Here is a 14,932-nt window from a genome sequence, read left to right on the forward strand (position 1 = left end):
CTGCCTTCAGCAAGAATTCTGTTGACTCAACCTGGCAAGAATTCCCATAAGCTTGATGTTTCCTCTTGGTAATTTTGCATCACTGACCCCCACTCTGCTCCTGGGCTATAAATCTTCACTTGTCCTTGTTGTATTTAGAGTTGAGTCCGATCTCTCTCCCCTACAACAAAACCACACTATAGTTGTCCTCTCAAATAAAGTCTACCTTACTGTCTTTAACAAATGTCATGAATGATTTTATTTAGCAGAAGGCCATGGTCCTAACTATGAGCACGAACAGAGGGAGGGAGAAAGGGGAAGCAAAGGCATGGACCACACCAGTGATGGACACATCCTGAGCCCTGAGGCAGGGTGTAAGCCCAGGTTGTTGACTGGCTCAGGCCATAAGACTGGAGGGGAGGTGACATAGAGGACATTGAACTCAGAGGAAATGGGTATTTTAGCCAAGCCCTGACCACATTAGAAACCCCTGGACAGTGGGATGTCCAGAGAAGAAAGGGTCAGGGACAGTTGAGGGGACCAGGAGATACGGTCAAGCAGCATGTCTCCCACACATCAGGAGGCAGCTTCAAAGGAACAAGAGGGGTCACCTGGGACATCCTTTGTTCTCGGAAATGTCCAAGGGGGCTGGATCTGTGAGAACATTTCCTGGGCCTGGGTGGTGGTGAAATACCCTCTGACAGGTGTGTAAAAGGAAGCTTCTGCCCACAGCCCAGGAGCAGCTCAGTCCAGATTCTCCAGCCTCCTTTCATCTGCACGCTGGAACAGTCTGTCTTAGCCCTGCCTGGAGACTCTGCTCCCCTGCTCCAGCCACGCTCTGCATCTTCCTGCCATCCCAGACTGAGATGGATAAGTTCATGTTCCTGCTCCTGCTGCTGGGGATCTTCCCTTTTGTGTTCTTCCAAGGAGTGGGTGAGGCCCTGGGCTAGCTTGGGCAGGGGGCTGAGGACATGGAGGTAGGCTGGCGGCAGTTCTCAGGTGATGATCTGACCAGCTTGGGAAGGGGTGTGAGGTGGGGACAAGGTCAAGGATGAGGTTCTAGGATGATCTGACCAGCAAGGGTTTGAGGTCTCTCTGCCACCCTCACCCCAACTGCTACCAGGAAAAGAGTTCAGTTCCCTGCCCAAGGTCTCAGAGTGGGGACAGTCACTCCCTTGGTGTCAATTGGGGGTAGGGGCTCTTCTAAAATTTAGGGCATTGGGGCTGTCTGAGATGGCCCGAAGAGGCAGAGCTAATGGTTGCTCAAGACTTTCTATAAAGAAGCAGCCTAAGGGCAGTGATGTAGCAGGAACAGGTCACTGAAGGGCTGATCTTGAATCAGTATTTCCATAGCAAGTACATTGTCGTCACTTAGATATGTTTGGACATCAGATGTCTTTTGCGGGGAGGTGTGGTAAAAAATTTTGTGAGACTGCATCCCCACCTTAGAGCCAGCATAATCCTTATGTCCCATCATATTCTAACAGATTTCTAGCTTCAGGTGGCTGTGTATAGATGCTCTCATTGTGTTCTGCATAATGTCACCATAGCTAAAGGGACACATTTCACTTTATTTTATTTTTTTTTTTTAAGATTTTTTTTATTTTTCCTTTTTCTCCCCAAAGCCCCCCAGTACATAGTTGTATATTCTTCGTTGTGGGTCCTTCTAGTTGTGGCATGTGGGACGCTGCCTCAGCGTGGTTTGATGAGCAGTGCCATGTCCGCGCCCAGGATTCAAACCAACGAAACACTGGGCCGCCTGCAGCAGAGCGCGCGAACTTAACCACTCAGCCACGGGGCCAGCCCCACATTTCACTTTATTTTTAATGGAATCAAGATCACTATATCAAAAGCTCAGATCTTTAAAGAGTCAATGGACATGATCTGATAAGAACACTTCCACGCTTTAAGAGCATAGTGGAGGAGGTATTTGGGGTCATGTTTTTCCCTTAAACTCCTTGGCCTTGTCAGTATCCTAGCCCAGGTTAGTCACAGTCCATTCAACACTGACATCAGCCTTCATGTCCATTTTCCACAGCTCCAGCCACACTATGTATGGTCTGCAGCAATTTTAAGAAAGGTCATTGTTTGAGAGGCAAGGGCAATTGTACCATGCAACAAGGACCTGGATGCAGAACCAGAGATTTCTTCCTTTTCCGTGAGAGAGGTAATGCTGTTGAGCCAGGCTTTTCTGACTTGAGCTGGTGCTTGACTCCTGACACTGTGTAGGGGCTCTCTAGCCTGAGGGAGCCCTTTCTGGGAGGTGGATGTGTTCCTAGTCTGGAGACCAGGCCTCTTACTTTGGGGTCCAAGTATTTTTCTCTGGCACTGATTCTGACTTGCCTTCTCTTGCAGATGGATGGTACCACAACCATACTGAATTGGACTGTTCAGACAGCTGTGTGCCTTCAAATTTCTATTTTGGTGATATGAAGATTTCAAGCTCTTGCTGTAAAGGTCAAGATTTCTGTAATAGATATCAAGGAAAAGGACGGGAATGGAAGATTAACTAACTGCTAATTCCTTTGTCAGTGGTGGTGTCCACTTACTCTCCTCTTGTCCCTGGCATCTCTGGCCATGTCTGCTTCCACATGAAGAGCACACCTTATCCTTCTATCTCCTCCAAGTTCCCCTCTTCACATCCTTACCACTGACACCAAATACTCTCGATTCACCCTTGTTTCATTTCTCTGCCTCATTCACCTCTGCAAATCACCATCAGCCCTCCTCACCTTGCATTTCCTCATCCCTCACAATCACTGTATTTCGCTGGCTGACTGGCTATCTGATTTCTAACCCAACCAACTCAGAAGTGACAGCAATGGGCCCAGAGAGGTCATGCGTTCCATTGTATACATCAGGAGTTTGAAGGGGTCAGTGGAAAACTCATAAAAGTGTGTCCAACTGGCAGATGGACAGAGAGGCCTCAAAGGTCAAGAAGGTACCAAGTCCTGAGGCAGAAAAGATGGAGTCACCAGCTTTAGATGCTATGTATGTACTCAGAATCTACTGATAGCTTGGGTTATGAGACTTAAAGAGGTTTCCAATGAGTGGAGTAAAAACAGGAGTGGATAAACCACAGACACTAGAGACCAACAAAAAAAAAAGTGGGTGAAGGTCATTCTCCAAAAAGATTCATGGGTGATGGTCACAGAAACAGATGGGGAACCAGGATGAAAGAGCATCACTATCTGTTTTCTGTGACAACTTGCAGATCACTGGCTGAGCAGGTTCAATGGAGAAGTGGCACAGAAGCCACATTACAGTGAGTTGAGGAATGAATGGACTATGACAGGAGGAAATAGTGAGTGTGTGCAATACTTCCAAGAAGTTTGGGAAGATTTGAGAAAGTAGAATAGTATCTTTTATAAGAAGAGTGACCCTAATGTTTTTAGGCAAAGGAAAGATTTATTTCTTTTCAGCATTTCACATTTGTTAAATGTAAAAAGCCTCTCGTTCTAACTGTAGCAATGTATATTTACACATCTTTCTCTTCTTCTGATTTTCTGCTCTTTTTGTCCACCTCTTTCTTTTTCTTTCCATCTCTTGTCCACAGCAGCTTTCTTTCTCTTTTCCTTTGCTGTCTGCTATGGGAAAATGGAGATTCCTATTTGTATTTCTTACTACTTATTGACTATTTCCAATTCACAATTTAAAAACAGCTAAAAGGAACATTATATGTTTCTCTTGAAAAGACTAACAAAAATAAATTAAATTAATTTTCTGTGACTTTTATTAGGTTAAAAAATTTTCAAAGTCATGAGAAAAATCTAAAACCCTGCTTTTATTTCAGAATACCAAATTTAAATATTTTCCATAGATTTCTCCTCTCCATCTGAGCTGAGATAGGAGATAAAAGGGAAGGCAGGTGGGGCATAGCCTAAGCCAGAGCCTTGTTATTAAATGCTAAAATGTCAGTAAGACCCCCATCAAGGGGCTGGCCCAGTGGCATAGTGGTTAAGTTCTTGCACTCTGCTTTGGCGGCCCGGGATTCGCCGGTTCGGATCCTGGGTGTGGACCTAGCACCACTCCTCAAGCCATGCTGAGGCAGCGTCCCACATAGCGGAACTAGAAGGACCTACAACTAGGATATACAACTATGTACTGGGGCTTTGGGGAGGAAAAAAGAGGAAGATTGGCCACAGATGTTAGCTCAGGAACAATTTTCACCAAAAAAGGACAAGGAAAGAAAAGGAAAAAAAGAACCACATCGAGATCAATTGCAATGAAACTGTTGGGGCAGGGAAATTTCCCTTTTTTCCTTTTTGTGTTCTTATGACTGGACTAATAATAAAATTGACACAAAACCAGATTAACAGCAGAAAACTCAATTTAATACATACATATTGGAGTCCATATAGAAATGAGGCTCAAAGAGTGAACAAACCAGGCAGCATATATAACTTGTACACAAAGAAACAAAAAATTTGTGAGGAATGACAGGACAAAGAAACTCAGATCTGAGGTACACAATTAGTGAAGAATTTAAGCAGAGTTTAGGTTTAGGGTAGTAAATTAGCAAGGTTTGTTTATTCAGACTTCTCACCCTGAATCCCCAGGTCTGGTGACAAGCATGCAGGGAGAGCCCATTTCACATGGGAGATTTATCTCCTACTTTCATGCGGAACAGAGACAGGAGGGTCAAGATGCCCTTTTTGTTTCTCAGGTAACTTTAATTCAAAATCATCAGTATGCTATTGTGGGATATTTTGGGGTGGCCTGCTCTGAGCCCCAACAAAACCCAACCCAAATATTCCAGCCTATATTAAGCTGAGTATACTTATGTCTGGTTGCACCAAAAAGAACTATGGATGGGTCATGGTACTGGAGGAAGGACCAGTGAGAGAGCTTTTTATTTTTTTAAAGACTACGTTTTGTCACCTCACACCTATTAGGATGGCTAATATTAAAAAAACAGAAAACAAAAGTGTTGGCAAGGATGTGGAGAAATAGGAACAATTGTGCACTGTTGGTGGAAATATGAAATGGTACAGCCACTATAGAAAACAGCACGATGGTTCCTCAAAACATTAAAAATTACTATATGATCCAGAAATTCCAGTTCTGAGTATATATCCAAAGGAATTGAAAGCAGCATCTTGAAGAGACATTTGCCCACCCATGTTCACAGCAGCATAATTTATAATAGCCAAAAGGTGTAAGCTACTCAAATGTCTCCCAATCAATGAATGGATAAACCAAACGTGGAATATATGAAGGAATATCAATCAGCCTTAAAAGGGAAGAAAATTCTGACACATGCTGCAACAGGGATGAACCTTGAGGACATTACGCTGAGTGAAAGGAGCCAGTCTTAGAAAGACAAATACCATATGATTTCACTTATATGAGGTTCCTCAAGGAGTCAAATTCATAGAGACAGAAGGTAGAATGGTGGTTGCCAGCGGCTGGGAGAGGGGGGTATGGGGAGTTGATATCTAATGGATATAGAGTTTCAGTTGTGAAAAATGAAAAACTTCTGGAGATCTGCTTCACAATAATGTGAATATACTTAACACTCCTGAACTATACACCAAGAAATGGTAAGACGATAAATTTTATTTATGTGTTTTTACCACAATTAAAAATTTAGAAAACAAAAAGGGAAATTAAACAATAAACACAAAACAAAAACCAAGAAAACTCTTGCCTTTTATTACTCCTTCTTCAGTAATGACCAGTGGAAACCCTGCGGACAGTGTCAAAAATTTGGAAAATACAAATATGTTAATAAAAAATTAAATACTCATGCAATGGATCTTCATTTAGTGACTTGCTCCAAAGAGTACAGTGTGGAAATGGGGGAAAAAGTAACTGTACAAGGACTAATCTGACAAACATTCCTCAGTTAGATGCCCAAGGTCAATATCATCAGTGATAAGGTAGGTTGACATTATATACCATAACCCAGGTATAATCATGAATAACACATCAGAAAAACCCATATTGAGTGACATTCTGAAAAATACCTGTCCTATACTCTTGAACTGAACGTTGTAAAAAACAGGGAAAGTCTGAGAAACTGCCACAGTGCAGAGGAGGTGAAGAGACATGATGAATAAAGGAAATGTGGAATCTCGGAAAAGAAAGAAAGACATTAGGCAAGAAACTAATGAAATCTGAATACAGTATGGAGTTTAGTTAAAACCAATATATCAACACTTTTTCATTAGCGGTGACAAAATTTTTCTTCAGATCTAAAACTATTATAAAATTAAAAATTATTGAAAAAACCACCCAAACCAATCATTAGAGAGGAACATGGCTATAATTTGAAGTATATCCTATCAGTCTTTTCACGATAAGTATACACACATATGAAAAAATACGTATATTTTTTTTAAAAGAAAATAGATTTTCCAGAGTAAGTTCATACATATGACGCAGATGTTGAATGTCCATAGTTCTTGGGTGGCCTGGCACAAGGCCACAGACAAGGCCTCAGACTCCTGATTTGTCTAGACCAGCTTAGCTCTTGCTCCAGCCTTCCCTCTCAGATCATCTCCTTCAGGGGAAGAGTGGGGAGGGGTCGGGAATCTGACTCCCAGCCCCCCTCCCCCTACCAAGAATCTCCAGAGCAGAGGCCCTCAGCCCACAGCTTGTCCAACGCCCTCAGGAACTGAGGTCCTGGTGCAGGGACAGGCTCCAGAGCCAGGCACCTTAGCCTTACACGGGCTGGGGTTGGGCAGTGAACAGGTGGCTGCGGGGCAGTTTCTACTCTTTGTGTCCTTGAGGGTAAGCAGCGAATGCTCTGGTTTCCCTCCCCGGGGTCACTGGCAGTGATTCTGGGGCGTGATAGGGCTGCTTTGTGAATTGCCTTCCTGGGAACCTTCAGGAGTGACACCCCTCCAAACTCGTGTTGTCCCTTTCTGTCTCTGGGGGTGGGGGAGAAACCTGAGGAAATGGTGTGGGAAAAGCCAGTGGGGAAGGGGATGCTCTCAGACTCCTCCTCCTACCTGGCCAGAGTAAGCTGGAAGGGGTTTGTGACTCAGGACAGCTGGGAGATGAATCAGCAGTCAGGGCTGGGGTCTCCTGGGTCTTAGTTTGCCTCTCCTTGGGACTTGGGCTGCTTGGAGAAGACACACTGGAGGCCCCTCCCTGGGGATGCAAGTGATCAATAAGGATCTCCTTGAGTGGGTTTTTGTGGGAATTTGTGGGAAGTTGTTTGATAAAAAAGAGCAGAATGGCACCGGATGGTAGGTGTAGGGGCACTAAAAACAGGTGTCAACACCTTCTCCCTTTTACGTGTAACTTGCCTGTACTCTGTGTGGCAAAGGCTTAGTCTCTCTCACTGCCTACACCTCCCCTCTTAACATCTAGAAAGTTTTTAGGTGGACTCACAGCTTCTCAGCTAAAGATTACAGTTCATTGTTTTAGTTCATTTACTTAAAGCCATCTGAGCAAAATTTTAAGAAGTTCCAAAATTGGCTAAAGAATATGGTTCTTAAGTAGAACAGTCACATTAAAAGTTTTGAAATAGCAGTGAAAAACCCTCCCTAAAATATACAAACAAAACAAAACCTAAAATAGATTCTGATGGCTCTACATGTGAGTTCCACCAATCTTCCAAGAATTGTTCATCTCTACCTTTTGAAAGTTTTTGCAGAGGATTGAAGCAAAGTTAAATCTACCCAGGTCATTTTATGAGTCCCAAATAATTTTAATTCCAAATTGAGATATTTATAATGAAAGAGTGATAAATATCAATAGAAATTCCTAAATAAATTATTAGTTACTCTACTCCAAATGGAGTTAAAAATTATACATCATGATAAGGGATTTTCCTTGGAATGGAAGGATGGTTGAACAGAAGATCTTTCAATCACTTTACACTGGACACTAAAGGAAATAAATCATATGATAGTCTCAATTCATTAAAAAAACATTTCAAATAAAGTTCAAAATTTATTTATAAACAACAATAACAAAAAACCCTTTGTCAAACTAGCATAAAAAAGAGTTTCTTTAACTTGGTAGGGATTATATCTCCCCAATCTCCCTAAAATTCTTACAACAATCTTTGGATTTAATAGAGAAATTTTAAATCCAATCTATTTAAGTTGGGAAATAAAAGAAGGACCCCAGTGAAAACACCTGGGGTCTATAAATATCTGGACATTACCTTGAGATGAGAACCCAATTCTACCTGCATTGTCATATATATATTGCTCTCAATTCTATCCATCACTTGGATGCATCCTTGCCTTCTTTTACTAAAGCTTGACCATCTTCAGGGCAAATGACAGCAGATTTCTAAACTACATTATATCTTTCAATTCTGGAATTTCAGAATTGTCCTAGCAAGAAGAAAATCATATGGGTTAGACTGTTCAATGATAGAGCTGTAGCTCCTCAACATGTCATAACATTCCCCCTAATAGCAGGGCTGTGATCTGCTCAGGAATGTGAGTAACCCCCTGAAACTATGGCTGGCGGTATGCTCCTATAGATGCCATTTCCATTTTATCAATAAGTTCTGTTGAGCTGCCCCGTTTTTACTGGAAAATATATGTGACATTTCCCATGACATCACAGGTATCTCAGGTTTTAGGATTATCTATCAGCCTTCTGTCCCCACAGCTGTTTTCACCATGATTGAAAAACAGGACCACAATTGCCTTTCGAAAAGATTATATCTTGTTGCTACATCCAAAATCCCAATGAATGCCATTGAGTGCCACTGAGTGGTAGTGTTTAAGTTCTTCCAGAGACTTGTGTACATGCACCCATGTAGCAGACCCCTCCAAAATCATTTGTACACTAGGATCAAATATTCCCAAAGGGACTGCTTGGGTTATAGCCCTTTAAAAGTATCTTAATAAACATTTTGTCCTGGATCCAAATCCAATTCAAACTTTTTTCTAGTAACTCAATGTATAGGGCTAACAGAATGTCTGACCATGCTTTATGTGTCTACTAAAATCCAAAGGTGTTGTGCCCCTCAAGGTAATTTGCCTCTTTCTTATTGGTAAGGTCCAGCAGAGACAGTAACTTATTTCATAGCTTGTAGAATGTCTCTGGTGGTCCAGGCCCAAGATATCTCTCCAAATATGACTGACTGATCTGAGCTCTGTATTTTGACCAGGTTGATTAATCATCCTCAGTCAGTCATGTGTGTCACCATAGTTCTTAGGTCCTCTTTGGTTTTCTCTTCTGAGAGAGGAATTATCTTGCTATCATCAATATAATGCACTAGTGTTTTCTTAACAGTGATTACATCTTGAGCTCATACAATCAAGTTGTAAAAGCATGCAGGAGAGTTCAATTAGCCCTGAAGATGGGAGGTTGGTTTATTGGAGGCTTGCCCAAGTAAAGGCAAATTGTTTTTTAATTTCTTCCAAAACTGAAGTAAAAAAGAAATTGTTATTCAATTCCTGGTCATCTCTAGCTTGTTGCACTGTTTTTTTTAAAGATTGGCCCTGAGCTAACAACTGTTGCCAATATTTTTTTCTTCTTCTTCTCCCTAAAGCCCCCCAGTACATAGCTGTATATTGTATTGTAGGTCCTTCTAGTTTTGGTATGTGGGACGCTGCCTCGGCATGGCTTGATGAGCAGTGCCAGGTCCTGCCCAGGATCTGAACCTGCAAAACCCTGGGCTGCTGAAGTGGAACTCACAAACTTAACCACTCGGCCATGGGCTGGCCCCTTGCTGCACTTTTTAAATAATTTTCACCCCATCTGATACAGTGGAAGCTATTTCTGAGACTACTTGATTTAGTCTTTGTTAGTCCATAATTAATATCTAGAAGTGATCTACTATTTTTATAATTCTTATTTTTTTAATTAATAGGTTTCATTTTTTAGAGCAGTTGTAGGTTTATAGGAAAAATGAGCAGAAAATACAGAGAATTCTCTTTTATCTTCCTGACCTTCTCTCCTGAATAGTCTTTCCTCTATTATTGAAATCTAGCATTAGTGTGGTACATTTGTTACAGGTGATAAGCCAATTTCGATACGTTATTATTAATTAAACTCTATAGCTTAAAGTTTATAACATTCTTGATGTTGTAAATTCTGTGGATTTTGAGAAGTGTATAATGGTGTATCCACCATTACTATATCATACAAAATAGTTTCACTGCCTTAAAACTCTCCTGTGCTTGACCTGTTCATCCCTCCCACCCCAAACCCCTAGCAATCACTGATGCTTTTATTATCTCCACAGTTTTGCATTTTCAAGAATGTCATATGGTTGAAACCACACACTGTGCAGCCTTTTCAGATTGGATTAGTAATATGCATTAAAGATTCCTGCATGTCTTTTCATTGCTTGATAATGCAGTTCTTTTTATCTCTGGATAGCATTCGATTGTATGGCTGTACCACAGTTTATTTATCCATTCGCCAGTTGAAGGACATCTTGGTTACTTCCAAGTTTTGCCTATTATATATGCTCATAAAGAGTATAAACTTCCATGTGCAGGTTTTTGTGTGCATGAAAGTTTTCAGCTAATTTGGGTAAATACCAAGGAGTGTGATTGTTGGGTCATACGGTAAGTCTGTTTAGTTTGTAAAAAACAAACCTACCAAACTGTCTTCCAAAGTGGGCTGTTCCAGTTTGCATTCCACCAACAATGAATAAGAGTTCCCGCTGATCTCATCTTCACTAGCATTTGACATTGTCAGTGTTTTGGATTTTGGCATGTATTGGTATCTCCCTGTTGTTTTAGTTTTAAATTCCTTAATGACATAATATGTTGAGAATCTTTTCATATACCTACTTGCCATCTGCATATCATATTTGGTGAGGTGTCTGTTTGGATATTTTGCCCATTTTTTAAATTGATATATAATTGACAGGTAACATTGTGTAAATTTAAGGTGTACAATGTGTTGATTCGATACATATATTTATTGCAATATGATTACCACCACAGTGTTAGCTAACACCTCTATCAGGTCACATAATTATCATTTCTTTTTTGTGGTGGGAACAAGTAAGATTTAGTCTCTTAGCAACTTTCAAGTTTATACTACAGTATTGTTGTCTAAATCACTAGGCTGTGCATTAAGATCTCCTACAATACTACAGTATTGTTGTCTAAATCACTAGGCTGTGCATTAAGATCTCCAGGACTTATTTATCCACTAGTTGCAAGTTTGTACCCTTAAAAAACATCTCCAAAATCCCCCACCCTTTAGCCCCTGGTAATCACCTTCTACTCTGTTTTTACGAGTTCAGCTTTTCTAGATTCCAATTAAAAGAGATATCATACAATATTTGTCTTTTCTGTCTGATTCATCTCACTTAGCATAATGCCCTCAAGGTCTGTCCATGGTGTCTCAAATAGCAAGATTTCCCTCTTTCCCATGGCTGAATAATATTCCATTATATGCCACATTTTCTTAATCCATTCACCCATTGATCGACACTTAGGCTGTCTCTATTTCTTGGCTTTGTGAATAATGCTGCAATAAACATGGGAGTGCAGACATCTCTTTGAGATCTAGATTTCATTTTTTTGGATTTATACCCAGAAGTTGGATTGCTGGATCATATGGTAATTCTAGTCTTAATTTTTTGAGGAAGCTCCGCACTGTTTTCCATAGTAGCTGTATCAATTTACATTTCCACCCACAGTGCAAAGGGTTCTCTTTTCTCCACCTCCTCAACAACACTGGTCATCTTTTGTCTTCTTGGTGATAACCCTTCCAACAGTTGTGAGGTGACATCTCAATTGTGGTTTTGATTTGCGTCTCCCTGATCATTACCAATGTTGAGCATCTTTTCATGTACTGTTTGGCCATTTGGATGTCTTCTTTGAAAAAATATCTGTTCAGTTCCTCTATTTTTAAAAATCAGATTTTTTTTTTTGGTTATTGAGTTGTATGAGTTCTTTATGTATTTATATATTAACCCCTTATCTGACTTATGGTTTGCAAATATTATCTCCTCTCCCATAGGTTGGCTTTTCATTTTGTTGATTGTTTCTTTTGTTATGCAGAAACTTTGTAGTTTGATGCTGTCCAACTTGTTGATTTTTGCTTTTGCTGCTTGTGCTTTCGGTGTCAGATCCAAAAAATCATTACCAAGACCAAGGAGCTTCTTTCCTATGTTTCCTTCTAGGATTTTATGGCATCAGATCTATGTGTAAGTCTTTAATCCATTTTGGGTTAATTTTTGTGAATGCTGTAGGGTAGGGATCTAATTTCATTTTTCTGCCTGTGGCTGTCCGGTTTTTTCAAAACCACTTGTTGAAAAGATTATCCCTGTTGAGTATTCTTGGCTCCCTTATCAAATATTAGTTGTTTATATATGTGGGGATTTATTTCTGGATTCTCTATTCTGTCCCGTTGTTCTATGTGTCTATTTTTATGCCAGTACTATGTTGTTTTGATTACTATAACTTTGCAGTATAGTTTGAAATCAAGAAGTGTGATGCCCCCAGCTTTGTTCTTCTTCCTCATGATTGTTTTGGCTATTTAGGGTCTTTTGTGTTTCCATACAAATTTTAGGATTGTTTTTTCCATTTCTGTGAAAAATGCCATTGGAATTTTGGTAAGAATTATTTTGCCCACATTAAATAAAGTTGTTTGTTTTCTTATTGTTGAGTTTTAAGAGTTCTTTGCCTATTTTAGATACCACTCCTTTATCAGATATTTGTTTCATAAATATTTTTTCCCAGTCTGTGGCTTGTCTTTTCATTCTCTAGACAGTGTCTTTTGCAGAGGTTTTTAATGTCAGTAAAATCCATGCCATCCATTTTTTTCCTTCTATGGATCATGCTTTGGGTGTTGTATATAAAAAGTCATTAGCTAACTCAAGGTAACCTAGATCTTTTCCTATATTATCTTCTGGAGGTTTTACAGCATGGGATTTTACATTTAGGTCTATGACTCCGCTTGGATTAATTTTTATTAAAGGAGGTTTGAGATCTGTATTTACATGATTATTTTTTCATGTGATTCTCCAGTTGTCCCAGCACTATTTATTAAAAAGACTATCCTTTCTACATTGAATTTTCTTTGCTCCTTTGTCAAAGATCAGTTTACTTTTACGTGGGTCTGCTTCTGTGTTATCTATTTGTTCCATTGATCTATTTGTCTGTTCTTTCTCAAATATCACACTACCTCGATTGCTGTGGTTTTATAGTAAGTCTTTAGGTCAGTGGTGTCATTTCTCTGATTTGGTTCTCCTTCAATACCCTGGTGGCTGTTTTGTGTTCTTGCTTTTCCACATAAACTTCAGAATCAGTTTGTCAATATCCACAAAATAACTTGTTGGGGTTTTAATTGGGATTGCATTGAATTTATAGATCAATTTTGGAAGAACTGACACCTTGATAATATTGAGCCTTCCTATCCATGTACATGGAATATCTCTCCACTTGTTTATTTCTTGGTTCCTTTTGGGAGAATTTTGTAGTTTTTCTCACAAAAGAATTGTACATGCTTTGTTAGATTTATGTCTAAATATTTTATTTCTTGATCTAATGTAAATATTGTGTTTTTAATTTCATTTTCTAATTATTCATTGCTAATATGATCGATTTTTCATACTTATTCCATTTTTCATACTTATGATTTATTTTTCATCGACACTTAGATTGTTTCTGTGTCTTGGCTATTGTAAATAATGCTGCTAAGAATGTGGATGTGCAGGTATCTCTTCCACATAGTGTTTTTGTTTCCTTCAGGTAGGTTCCCAGAAGTGTGATTGCTGGATCATATGGTAGTTCTATTTTTAGTTTTCTGAGGAACCTCCATACTGTTTTCCAAAGTGGCTGCAGCAATTTACAATCGCACCAACAGTTAGCACGAATTCCCTTTTCTTCACATCCTTGCCTGCATTTGTTACCTCTTGTTTTTTTGATGATAGCCATTTTAACAAGTGTGAAGTGATAGCTCACTGTGGTTTTGTTTTGCATTTTCCTAATGATTAGTGATATTGAGCACCTTTTCATGCACCTGTTGGCCATTTGTGTATCTTCTTTGGAAAAATGTCTATTCAGATTTTTTCCCTATTTTTTACTTGGATTATTTGTTTTTTTGCTATTGAGTTGTATGAAATTTTTATACATTTAGATATTAACCCCTTATCAGATATATGGATTGCAAATATTTTTCCCTTTCTATAGGTTGTTTTCATTTTGTTGATCATTTCTTTTGCTTTGTAGAAAACTTTTCAGTTTGATGTAGTCTTATTTGTTTATTTGTTATTTTGTTGCTTGTGTATTAGGCATCATATCGAAAAAAAGATCATTGCCAAGATCAATGTTAATGAGCTTTTCTCCTGTGTTTTTTCTGGGAGTTTTAACGTTTCGCAACTTACATTTAAGTCTTTAGTCCATATTGGGTTAATTTTTGTGAGCAGAAGATAGGGTTCTAGTTTCATTCTTTTACATGTGAATATCTAATTTTCATAGCTCCACAGCACCGTCTTTTCTCCACTGAGTATTCTCGGCTTCTTTGTCAAATATTAGTTGGATCTATATGCATGGGTTTATTTTGGGGCTCTCACTTCTGTTCTCTTTGTCTATGTGTCTATTTTTATCCCAGTACCATACTGTTTTGATTACTGTAGCTTTGTAGTATAGTTTGAAATCAGAAAGTATAGTGCCTCCTGCTTTGCTCTTCTTTCTGAGGATTGCCTTGGCTATTCAGTATCTTTTAAGGTTCCATATAAATTTAGGATTTTTTAATCTACTTCTGTAAAAAATGCCATTGAATCTTGATAGAGACTGCATTAAATCTATGGATGGCTTTGGGTAGTATGGACATTTTGACAATATTAATTCTCCCAATCCGTGAACACAGAATACTTTTCCATTTGTTTGTGTCTTCCTCAATTTCTTTCATCAATGTCTTGTGGTTTTCAGTAGAGACATATTTCACTTCCTTGGTTAAATTGTTTTTCCAAGTATTTGGCGCTTTTTTTTTTTTTTGCTGATATTATAAATGGGGTCATTTTCTTTTTCAGATAATTCATTGTTAGTATATAGAAACACTACAG

The 14,932-nt window shown here is 39.2% G+C and overlaps 1 long non-coding RNA gene across 1 annotated transcript; it reads left to right on the forward strand.

Annotated features, from left to right (window-relative positions):
* The first annotated feature begins 470 nt into the window (after nucleotides 1-470).
* LOC138924990 (uncharacterized) lies at nucleotides 471-4,291 on the forward strand. The gene is made up of 3 exons (XR_011440546.1): nucleotides 471-912; nucleotides 2,018-2,146; nucleotides 2,335-4,291. It is a non-coding gene; the product is annotated as an uncharacterized lncRNA (long non-coding RNA).
* The last annotated feature ends 10,641 nt before the right edge of the window (nucleotides 4,292-14,932 follow it).

Source organism: Equus caballus, chromosome 7 (genome assembly GCF_041296265.1).
Source record: "Equus caballus isolate H_3958 breed thoroughbred chromosome 7, TB-T2T, whole genome shotgun sequence".
Classification (NCBI taxonomy): Eukaryota; Metazoa; Chordata; class Mammalia; order Perissodactyla; family Equidae; genus Equus; species Equus caballus.